Source organism: Oncorhynchus keta, chromosome 29, assembly GCF_023373465.1.
Source record: "Oncorhynchus keta strain PuntledgeMale-10-30-2019 chromosome 29, Oket_V2, whole genome shotgun sequence".
Taxonomy (NCBI): Eukaryota; Metazoa; Chordata; class Actinopteri; order Salmoniformes; family Salmonidae; genus Oncorhynchus; species Oncorhynchus keta.
This window is the reverse complement of record NC_068449.1, coordinates 41,050,120-41,062,637: the sequence shown is the minus strand read 5'-3', so window position 1 is coordinate 41,062,637 and position 12,518 is coordinate 41,050,120. Positions and strand designations below refer to the sequence as shown.

At 39.4% G+C, this 12,518-nt stretch overlaps 1 protein-coding gene across 2 annotated transcripts in view; it reads right to left on the bottom strand.

The window, feature by feature from the left end:
* Nucleotides 1-1,259: 1,259 nt before the first annotated feature.
* The window catches only part of LOC118362905 (uncharacterized protein C4orf54-like), a 29,577-nt gene continuing 18,318 nt past the window's right edge, over nt 1,260-12,518 (bottom strand). For both annotated transcript variants that reach the window (XR_004821279.2, XM_035743623.2), the window contains one exon: nt 1,260-5,986. The gene's annotated coding sequence lies outside the window, so the exon portion shown is untranslated. The remainder of the gene's footprint in view (nt 5,987-12,518) is intronic.

The window sequence follows — 12,518 nt, the reverse complement described above, 5'->3', positions numbered from 1 at the left end:
TAAATTGCTGTTCACTTCTGCTCCCCTTCTAACAGAACTTGAGAAATCTGCAAAGGAGAAATGCAGGCTTTAACACAACAAAATGTGGAATAAGTTAAGGGGTATGAATACTTTCTGAAAGCAATGTATATTTACAGGATATGGTTACAAATACTTCACAAGCCTATTAAAAAATTGCACTTTAGTAATGATTTATAGTATAAAAAATAACCCATCAAATGCTGGAAACCAAGTCCTGTTATGTTTTTGACACTGTGTGTTGATGGTATGTAGCGTAAGCAAAGTATGTCAAACAGGGGAGAGCATTGATTCTGAATCCCAAATTGACCCCTAACCCCTAAACTGCAGGCGGTCCTGTTGATCGGAGATATCAGCGTCATGGAAATCGCTTCATCTTGCCTTATGATTGGCTGTGTGGAAATGTCACCATATCGCCTCCACCTATCCAATCCTCTCAGATCTACGGAGTGGCTAGGGATTAAGGGCCATGGGTTGATTTGGAATTCAGCATGACATGAGAGTGAGTAAGTGTGTGTGTGAAGGATCACTGAGTGAGTCGTGCACCCATTTGCTGACCCGGGTGAGGCAATAAATCGTGTCTGGCCTTGTGTCGCAGTTGTGACATCAGAGCCCCCGGTTGGCATCCAAGCACAACAACTGGGGCTTAATGGAGATTCTTTAGGAAGTGCAGAGAGCAGCTGGGTGCAAAGGGCTGTCTGCCAGTCTCACTGCCTCCATGGCAACAATGTAAACACACCAGCAAACTGTCAGGTTGAACTTAAGCCCGGGCCGGGTGAGGTTTCAGGGTCGTCAGAAAGCTAACCTTGCACCCTTCAGCAGACAACAAACATTTTTATGTGTCTCTCTGAAGAAAATCTATTTGCTCTTCTTGTTTTTTTATTTATTTAATTTACCTTTATTTAACTAGGCAAGTCAGTTAAAAACAAATTCTTAATTTCAATGACGGCCTCGGAACAGTGGGTTAACTGCCTTGTTCAGGGGCAAAACGACAGATTTTACCTTGTCAGCTCGGGGATTCAATCTTGCAACCTTTCGGTTACTAGTCCAATGCTCAAACCACTAGGCTACCTGCCACCCCAGGGCAGGATACATTTTTTGCTCGGGATTCATTTTTTTCTAGGAGCAGAAAGCTCATGTTGCTCATTCAGTGGAGCAGAAAGTTGCTGGAAAGGATTGGGAAATCATATTACCAGCAACAGAAATTATACAAATTGACCAGAAAAACACTGGTTGGGACACCACTTTGTGTGTTTAAAGATAGCTGTGATTCCCAATGTTTTGATCACTGTCAATATGTTATGGAAGTAACTTAGCAAAGAAAATGGGCACAAGCAAGACAACCATGATGAGCAACATACGCAACAGACAATGTTAATTAGCTTGCAATTTGATTTATTCCAAACACTTGTAGGCTTTTGGGCCTACAGTGCATTTTTTTCACCTCAGTCGACTTGTCATATTTCATCACTGTCACCTTGCAAGTGCAAACACGGCACTGCTTCATCTAACAAACAAACTCTGCATTGACCTCCCGGTCTCGTGCTCCTTCTTAGGCCGCCATCTTAAAAGTCCATAAAGCACAAAACGTACGCAACATATACATAATGTCTCTTTTGTATGACTGTCTTGCAGACTCCAAGGCTAATGTAGCCAATCAATCTTAATTGTTCCATTCTTTCTCTCTTGTTCGTTCACGTACATTTCTCCCATCTCAACATTACTTCCCCATCCATCTTTCAACGTCTTTCAAAAAGCAAGCATATACACTGAATGTTTCTTTCATTGGGCATCAGGGAACCCGAAAGCCGTTAGATTCATGGGCTTGGGGAGGGATATTGTGCTTAGGTGAAGTTGTAAACTGAGATTGCTTATTCAATTACTCATAATTTATGCTAGTGTGACTGGGTAGCTCTTTACTAAATGATGTCATCACTTTGACTAAGCTTTATTAGTCCACATAATGATATCATACACTTAACATATATAATGTCAAATGATGACTGTTCATGTTAGTGACAAATTCTAACTCAGTAAGTTCTGAAATTCTAACATCCACTAAGTTGAGCTACTGACAGGTTGTCATTTTTCAGAAATGGAAATACAATGAACAGACTTAAAGGTAATGACATGTTAATGACACTGTTACACATATTTCTGTTGTAGTCAGCTAGACAAGAACATCTAACATTTCAAAATGAAATACACATATTTACAGTGCCTTAACAGCCGGAATTCAAAATGTATTCAATAAATAAAAAAATTCTCACCCATCTACACACGATACCACATAATGACAAAGTGAAAACATGTTTTCGAAATGTTTGCTAACTTATTGAAAATTAAATACAGAAATGTCTCATTCACATAAGTATTCACACCCCTGAGTAAATACTTTGTGGAAACCCTTTTGGCAGCGATTACAGCTGTGAGTCTTTCCGAGTCAGTCTCTAAGAGCTTTCCACATCTGGATTGGGCAACATTTTCCCATTATTCTTACAAAAATTATTCAAGCTCTGTCAAATTGGTTGTTAAGCATTGCTAGACAACCATTTTGAGGTCTTTGCCATAGATTTTCAAGTAGATTTAAGTCAAAGCGTAACTCGGCCACTCAGGAACATTCACTGTCTTCTTGGTAAGCAACTCCAGTGTAAATATGGCTTTATGTTTTAGGTTATTGTCCTGCTGAAAGGTGAATTCATCTGCCAGTGTCTGGTGGAAAGCAGATCGAACCTCTAGGATTTTGCCTGTGCTTAGCAAAGCTCTGTTTCTTTTTTATCCTAAAAAACTCCCCAGTCCTTAACAATTACAAGCATACCCATAACATGATGCAGCCACCACTATGCTTGCAAATATGGAAAGTGGTACTTAGTAATGTGTTGTATTGGATTTGCCCCAAACATAACACTTTGTATTCAGGACAAAAAGGGCATTGGTTTGCCACATTTTTTGCAGTATTACTTTAGTGCCTTGTTGGAAAAGTTGTATTTTGTACTGGCTTTCTTCTTTTCACTCTTGTCAATTAGGTTAGTATTATGGAGTAACTACAATGTTGTTTATCTGTCCTCAGTTTTCTCCTATCACAGCCATTCAACTCTGTAACTGTTTTAAAGTCACCATTGGCTTCTTGGTGAAATCCCTGAGCGGTTTCCTTCCTTAAACGCAACATAGTTACGAAGGAAGGACGCCTGTATCTTTGTAGTGACTTAGTGTATTGATACACCATCCAAAGTGTAATTAATAACTTCACCACGCTCAAAGGGATATTCAATGTCTGCTTTTTTTTACCCATCTACCAATAGGTGCCCTTCTTTGAGAGGCATTGAAAAACCTCCCTGGTCTTTGTTGTTGAATCTGTGTTTGAAATTCACTTTCTCGACTGAGGGACCTTACAGATAATTGTATGTGTGGGGTATAGAGAGGATGTAGTCATTCAAAAATCATGTTAAACACTATTATTGCACACAGAGTGAGCCATGTAATTGACAATAATAAAATAAAATAAATAACATTACTAAAAACATATTTCCACTTTGACATTATGGGCTATTGTGTGTGACACAAAACCTCAAATGAATCCATTTTAAATGCAGGCTGTAACACAACAAACATTTTGGAAAAGTCCATACTTTCTGAAGACACTGAAAGTTGTGTGAATGTACTGTACTGTTCAGTAGAATGTGCTACTTTGTGTCAGGATTCAATTAGACTTCATTCTACTATTCAGTAATTCATCAGGATTAATGCGTAACAAATTTCCTTTTGAAGGACAAGAAACATCATCAACCAATTTTCAACTGTTACAGTATGCACTGCTTTTGGTTGGTGAATAAAATCATTTATCTAGCCTGCCAAGTGCACTAATGTGCCCAACAGCAATTACACACCCTTAAGAAGGAAATTCAGTTTACATACCACAGTATATGAACCATTTCATAAAAACCAACAACACAAGAAATGACATGTCAAATAAAAATACAAATAAATTGTCTTCTCTGGTTTGACATTTTGAAAGTTATCATGTTTGACGTTTGAATCCAAATGTTTGCATGATAAAGGTGAAATACCGTTAGTGAATTTAATCCACCCTTTTGTAACAGGTGAACATTTTTTAAATGTTATAGATCCATGGCCCAGTGGGTTGTACTGTGACTAAACTTTCTTCCACAGTGGAATCAACTCACAGGATACTTTTTTATACAGTACGTTGTCACAGACAGAAAACTCAAATCTATTTTTTCAGTTTCAAAGACTGACCAGCAGCTGAAAATACCTTTAATGCATTTTCGAATGTGTAAAACAAGAAAAACAGCAACCTACAATATGCATATTCAAACATGGAACTTAAAAAATAAAATAAAACTGAAGAAAGCACCATTGCTCTAAGCGTGAGTGTCTATTGTTGCACTGCAAAATTGTTCAAAAGGAAAGAAAGAGATTAGTATATTTTTTAAATTTGGAGTCAATTTCATTTTAGCTCATTCATCCCTGAGTGTGAGCTGAAATTGTATTAATAAATGTGAAAGTCCACATACCAATTTGTTTTAATAATGAGCAATTTTCAATGAATTCATTTGATTTCAAATCATGACTTGAAATGACTGAATTCAAATTTGAATTCACCCCAACCCTGGTCCTGATTGAATATGAATATAAGCATTTTTTACAATTGGTATTCAGAATGGGCATGAATTAGCAGTATCCACTATTTTTTTAAACAATTGCCATTTAAGAAAAGGATCAAAGGGAAAGACAATTCCTTTCCCGTTCCTGTTCCTGTTTACAAGTAGGTAACCTCCCAAAACATTGTGAAATCTTAAATACAAAATGCTTATGTATGAATGAATGATCGACTGATGCATTTCTAATTTATCTGAGTTATTCTGTAACACGCTAGCCTGTTGTCTGTGCACATAATGCATAATACCTCACAATTACTAAACACATACAGTACATACACACACTAACCCTAACCCATGTCATTCTCCTTTTACACGTGAGTGTAAAGTTAGCCAAAACCTATAGAGGAGGTTATCCCATAAAATGTCTCAACTTTATCTATAAGGTCCCACCCTAAGCCTACAGTAAAGCTACTTGGGAAACATTTGCCCCAAATATACTATATAGCCAACCTCTGACTCTAAACAACCACTAAATATGTGGCAGGTCCCAGGGCTCCAGCTTTTCTCGGCAACACACTTAGTGTGTTTCTCTTAAGTCTATCATCATAGTATTTGCATACAAGGAGAGTGCCATACGAATGTCATATAAAAGCACATCAAATCATACAATCCAATAACTGTGTGGCTATTAGCTGCAAAAGACGGAAACAAAGGGTGCAGCTAGAAGTGTGATCTTGTTACTACTTCTCCAGGTCACCAAAGAGCCAAGAAAAAAGGAAACGCCTCAGTTTAGAGAATAAAAAAAAATCTCTCCTCAAAAATAATTCCTGGATTGGATTTTCAATTTATATGATGCATTGAATTAGAATGAACTCCCCTGCAAATGCAAATGTTTTCCAATGTATGGTGTAATAGGGTCTTTTGTACGTCTACTGATTCAATATTTTTGTTGGGATAATCACACTCGCACACGCACGCATCGGGTGTAACTTTTATAGAATCTTAATTGGAAAACATTAATTCCTGTTGAATCACAATATTGCAGTGCCTGAATCCAAATGCTTTTGAACACAAGGGATGGTCTGTAATCTAAATACAGACCTGAAAGCAGTTATACAAAGCAATTAGCTACCCTACAAACAAGTATTAGGCATGAAGCATAGCTTTACAGATACAGACGTGCTGCAAAGACCACCGGTTGGATGGGGCGGTGATGGTGGCCGGTGGTTGGGCTTGGAAACATGGTGGGTTCAGGTGGAATTTGGTGGACTGGGTGCGAAGAAGGGTGTGAGAAGATTACCATGAAACATCTACTTATCACAGGACAGGCTCCTCAAGAAGCACTCCTGTGTAGAAAAACAACAAAGGATGGTGGTCAGGACACATGCAATAAAACTTCATCATGATCAAGGGTTCATTTGAAAAGGCTTGAATTTGTTTTTATTTTCTTGGCGAACCTCACACCCAATATTTTGACCACATCCACTTTTGCAACAATGGTGCAGTAAATGAAACACTCACATGAACTATTATACCTGTGTGATACTAATTACTCAATAAATTGTGTTCAGAGGCTAATTCAGTGGCCTTGTGTTTAGAGTGTCTTCCCTGACATTGGAAGGTTGGCGGTTCAATCCCGGTGAGTCATAGCAAAGACTCTAAAAATGGGACCCGATGCTTGGCACTCGGCATTAAGTAGATGGATTGGTGGTGAGGCCCGGTGATATACTGGCATCCTGTCCAGGTGTACATCAAGCTACCTCATGCTACAGAAACAGGAGATAGGCTCCTGTCCTATGGGCTTTTCTGGCTTGGACAAGGTTCATTATTTAGTTGTATTGATAAAGAGACAGGACACCACTATGTTAGCTTTAGGGATGCCCTTTATGAAGATAAAACTGGATATGTAACACAGAGCATTGTGCATGCTGTAGTACAGTGGTTCCCAACCAGGGGTACTAGGACCCCTGGGGGTATTTGACCTAACCACAGGGGGTACTTGAGAAGACTCAGGAGACCATAGGCCTACTGGTAAAATGCACAAGAGGGGGTACTTCTAGGGTACTCCCGGCAGAGCAAAATTAAGTTGGTGGTACAGTAACCGAAAAAGGTTGGGATCCACTGCTGTAGTACATCATGCTACAGCAATAACATCGTACTAGCATGCTGTTATTTAAGTTATAATGCCCTCGAAGCCAGTGTTTGGAGGATATATTGGCACAGGTGTTGTTAGGCCCGAGACAAAGTCTTTGTGGGAATTATCACTTTTAAACAACAGATTACCAACATATTCAAAACATTTACTTACATATTTTCATTTAAAAAGTTATTTTGATTAATTTAATTCATACTATTTCATCCTTCCACAAGATATTGTGCCGACACATATCTAGGGTTGATTCCCAAGCGGGCTGGTCGTTTTTCTATCAGTTCGGTTGCCGGAGACACGACCCAGTTATTAAGTCTTTTTGTTCTGTAACTATAGACACGACCCAGTCGTTCGTTCTAAACGTTCCATTGCCATTCTGGCTGGCAACGTTCTTATTCCTTGCTTGCTAGCTAGGCAACTACAGCTGACTTACAGTCATGTCAAACAGTGTGGCCAGAATAACAACAAGGTAGCTGCATTTGCATTTGTTTGGATACATCCATAATGATGCACGATTTCACCTGACATAAAAAAAATGCTCTCTCGTCAGGACACTGTTCAGAGGAGCTAGCCAACAACACAGCAAGCACAATCACTTCGGTTCGCTGAAAAGACTGCAAACTAGCTACACTTCATTTCGTTTGACCTGTTTTCTATTGACTGTTCTTTGTATATATCCATAAAAATGATACTGATTCATGATTTCGACTGGCTGAGAAAAGCTGCCTGCCTGTCTGTCTCGTCACGACTCCCGACAAGTTAATTACTATGGGACAGCTGGAGATCGAATTTGAATTTTTATATAATGTTGCAAATGTCAGAGAGACAGACAGCAAGTTTTATTCAAATTTGTTCTTAACTGACTTGCCTAGTTAAATAAAGGTTAAATAAAAAATAAAAGATGGAAGAGGCATTTTAACGTCATAGATTTAGCTGGTGGTAACTTGTGGAATAGACACTGGCTGGAATGTGGTTTTAACCAATCAGCATTCAGGATTAGACCCACCCACCCATATGAAAGTTATTTAGTAGTTGCCTTCCGATAGCAATTTCAGCAACTTTTGTCATTCATTGTCAATAGCCATTTAACTTCATGACCATGCAATTACAAAGCAACTACTATATTAACTTATAATATAAGATAACACAACTTTATTACTTGAGTAATTACATCGTTATTAAATAGGTCTAACATTTCATATAAAGTGTTAACCTTTAATTCACAGCACCATCATTGCGACAAGTGGACATGGTCAAAATATTGGGTGTGAGGTTCAGTGTGGTGTTATTATACAGGAATAAGAGCAACTTAATGTAAAGTGGGACCCTTAAAAGATAGAGTGAAACGTAGTAAAAGTATGTAACCCCTTTACGTAAGAGCTGGAGGTCAGCCTCCACCTCCTCCACTTTTAGGAGAGAGGGGCGACCTATAAAAAGTTGAACCTGCTGCAGCCTCGCTCACCAATCTACCCCCCCCCCCCCCTCAAGCATCTGATCTCTCCCAGCAGCTGTCCCCTCCTGCATCAGCACAACAAATACTTTACATTGCCTGACCTTTTCTCTCCCGTCGCTATCCCAGCCGTGCCCAATGCTACCACTCAACCCCATCTGACTCCCTAGCCATTGACCCAGCTGACATGTATCCCTCATGCAATCGTCCCAGTACACCGACACGTGTGTGTGTGTGTGTGTGTGTGTGTGTGTGTGTGTGTGTGTGTGTGTGTGTGTGTGTGTGTGTGTGTGTGTGTGTGTGTGTGTGTGTGTGTGTGTGTGTGTGTGTGTGTGTGTGTGTGTGTGTGTGTGTGTGTGTGAAAGAGAGGATGAGGACAGAAGGGGTAGGGGAGGGTGCGTAGGGTTGAAGAATTGATTTTGAGTTTCAATATATCCACAAACGTCAATACACAAAGGACAGTGCCAATGGAAATCTCCCTTCACATATATGATACATTTAGTATTGAGGAACCCAGATTTGAGTATATTTCCCCCACGAAAATGTCATTAAGTTAAATGTAGATGGAAGTGATAAAATTGTGTGAAATACATTTTCAACATTTAAGCTGTATTTTGTCACAATAACCAGGTTTCCAATCCAACCTTTTTATGCACGTAAAGTACATGCCGGATTTAAAAAATGTATGACAGGCCTGAGGGAAACAGAAAATTTGTCATAAACTTTCCAAATGTCGACAAAACAAAATACGCTAGATAAGGCGGGATCTTTTTGTGTCTGTAAAATTAATTATGAAAACGCTCTTATGTGCAAATATTGATATAATAACCATCATATCAAAGTAAACTTGGAGTCACACGATGACATGTTGTGTGGTCCTCTGACTACGACTCGGGGAATGTTTATTAGGCTACAGATGAAATAAATGATGATGAACTTCACAGGGTGGTGAAAGTGCAAGGTGATGATCTTGATGCTCCTTTCCAATAAATATCGAGCATCTTATTCGACCAGTTCTCTGCTGCCAATGACTGGAACGAATTGCAAAAATCACTGAAGCTGGAGACTTATATCTCCCTCTCTACCTTTAAGCATCTTCTGTCAGAGCAGCTTACCGATCTCTGTACCTGTACACAGCCAATCTGTAAATAGTATACCCAACTACCTCATCCCCATATTGTTATTTATCTTCTTGCTCTTTTGTATCTCTACTTGCACATCATCATCTGCACATCTATCACTCCAGTGTTAATGCTAAATTGTAATTATTTCACCTCTATGGCCTATTTATTGCATTACCTCCCTAATCTTCTACATTTGCACACACTGTACATACATGTTTCTATTGTGTTATTGACTGTACATTTGTTTATGTGTAACGCTGTGTTGTTGTTTTTGTCGCAATGCTTTGCTTTATCTTGGCCATGTCGGAGTTGTAAATGAGAACTTGTTCTCAACTGGCCTACCTGGTTAAATAATGGTGAAATAAAATTTAAAAAATAAAAAATCTGGTGACATGATGATTGATGCTTGGCTGCTGTTTGACAACTGAAAATAATCTCACTCTTTTCATTACAGACAGAATCTCAAAACGCTTGTTAAGCAAAATAAACGAGCAATTTAAAAAGAAATATACAACAGTAGCTAGATCAAGTCTGTTTGAGTGCTTCTTGAAGCCTTCAGAAGATGGACAGCCGCAGTCATGAGAGGATCTGATGATCTGATAGTCAGCGGAGGGGGGGGCCGGAGATGGTGGCAGGGCGTCTCAGCCTTTTTGCAGCTCTTTACTTTACTGGGACTCTGTGATGAGCTCCTCACAGAGTACAGCCCACTCCTTACTTCAGAAGTACCCCCTAAGCAATGACAAAGCTGGCCCCCTGTCAACTCTGCATGCATAGCCTCTCTTGGGTCACCATTGTCGAAAAACAACCCAAAGGTGTTGTAATGGAACATACACCTGCGAGCTAGCATTAGCTAGCTTATTGGCCTTGCTGATTTTCATCAAGACACAGGCAGGATTCCAATTCATGATATCAAGACTTGATCTGCATGCTTTTAGCTGTTGAAAAATGAAGTTTGTAAAAAGTATTTACATAAAAACAATTAAATATGTACAAAATTTACATGAGCTCTTTGCCTAGGCTGCCACTAGGCGCCATGGCAATTATAGAACTCTGATGTTATACAGTTCATTTGGGCAAGGCATGTGGCTGGATTCTGTAAATAACATAAGACCACTTTCGACAAACATTGGAGTGAACTGTGACTTTCATTAATGGATTGTATGTGGACATACAGTGTGTTCCAAAATTATTGACACAATTGATAAAGATGACTTTATAAAATAAATCATTCAAACGAAATGTTATTTGTGCCAAATACAACTGGTGTAGACTTTACCGTTAAATTGCAAGATCGCAATTTCAAGATTTCAATTTCAAGATCGATAGATCGAATCCCCGAGCTGAAAAGGTACAAATCTGTCATTCTTCCCCTGAACAAGGCAGTTAACCCACTGTTCTAGGCCGTGTATTGAAAATAAGAATTTGTTCTTAACGGACTTGCCTAGTTAAAGGTTAAAAAAAAGAAGAAGCTTTCTTACGAGCCCTTCTCAATGATGCACAGTTTAAAAATAGTTATTCAATTAGTATTTTAATTCAAACACGAGGAATAACAGTAAAATACTTAAGAATGGAGCTAAAAACAGGGAGTACCAGTACCAGATCAATGTGCAGAGGTACGAGGTATTTGAGGTAGATACATACATGAAGGCAGGGTAAAGTGACTCAGGATAGATAATAATAAGAGTAAAATAAAGAACAGAGTAGCAACATCAATTGATGACTTTAAAAGTGGGTGTGTAATGTGTATGTATGTGTGTTTGTGTTGTGTTATGTGTGTGTGCGTAGTCTATTTGAATGTGTGTTGGCTTTAAGTGGGAGTGTCAAAATAGTGAGTGTGCGTAGGGTCAGTGGAAGATATTTTATTTTATTTCACCTTTATTTAACCAGGTAGGCTAGTTGAGAACAAGTTCTCATTTGTAACTGCGACCTGGCCAAGATAAAGCGTAGCAATTCGACACATACAACAACACAGAGTTACACATGGAATAAACAAAACATACAGTCAATAATACAGTAGAACAAAAGAAAAAAAAAAGTCTATATACAGTGAGTGAAAATTAGGTAAGTTAAGGAAATAAATAGGCCATGGTGGCGAAGTAATTACAATATAACAATTAAACACTGGAATGGTAGATCGGCAGAAGATGAATGTGCAGGTAGAGATACTGGGGTGCAAAGGAGCAAAATAAATAAATAAATACCAGTATGGGGATGAGGTAGGTAGATAGATGGGCTGTTTACAGATAGGCTAAGTACAGGTGCAGTGATCTGTAAAATGCTCTGACAGCTGGTGCTTAAAGCTCGTGAGGGAGATATGAGTCTCCAGCTTCAGAGATTTTTGCAATTCGTTCCAGTCATGGGCAGCAGAGAACTGGAAGGAAAGACGACCAAAGGAGGAATTGGCTTTGGGGGTGACCAGTGAGATATACCTGCTGGAGCACGTGCTACAAGTGGGTGCTGCTATGGTGACCAGTGAGCTGAGATAAGGTGGGGCTTTACCTAGCAGAGACTTGTAGATAACCTGTAGCCAGTGGGTTTGGCGACGAGTATGAAGCGAGGGCCAACCAACGAGAGCGTACAGGTCGCAATGGTGGGTAGTGTATGGTGCTTTGGTGACAAAACGGATGGCACTGTGATAGACTGCATCCAGTTTGTTGAGTAGAGTGTTGGAGGCTATTTTATAGATGACATCACCGAAGTCGAGGATTGGTAGGATGGTCAGTTTTACGAGGGTATGTTTGGCAACATGAGTGAAGGATGCTTTGTTGCGATATAGGAAGCCAATTCTAGATTTAATTTTGGATTGGAGATGCTTAATGTGAGTCTGGAAGGAGAGTTTACAGTCTAACCAGACACCCATGTATTTGTAGTTGTCCACGTATTCTAAGTCAGAGCCGTCCAGAGTAGTGATGCAGGTGCGGGCAGCGGTAGATTGAAAAGCATGCATTTAGTTTTACTTGCGTTTAAGAGCAGTTGGAGGCCACGGAAGGAGAGTTGTATGGCATTGAAGCTCGTCTGGAGGTTAGTTAACACAGTGTCCAAGGAGGGGCCAGAAGTATACAGAATGGTGTCGTCTGCGTAGAGGTGGATCAGAGAATCACCAGTAGCAAGAGCAACATCATTGATGTATACAGAAAAGAGAGTCGGCCCGAGAA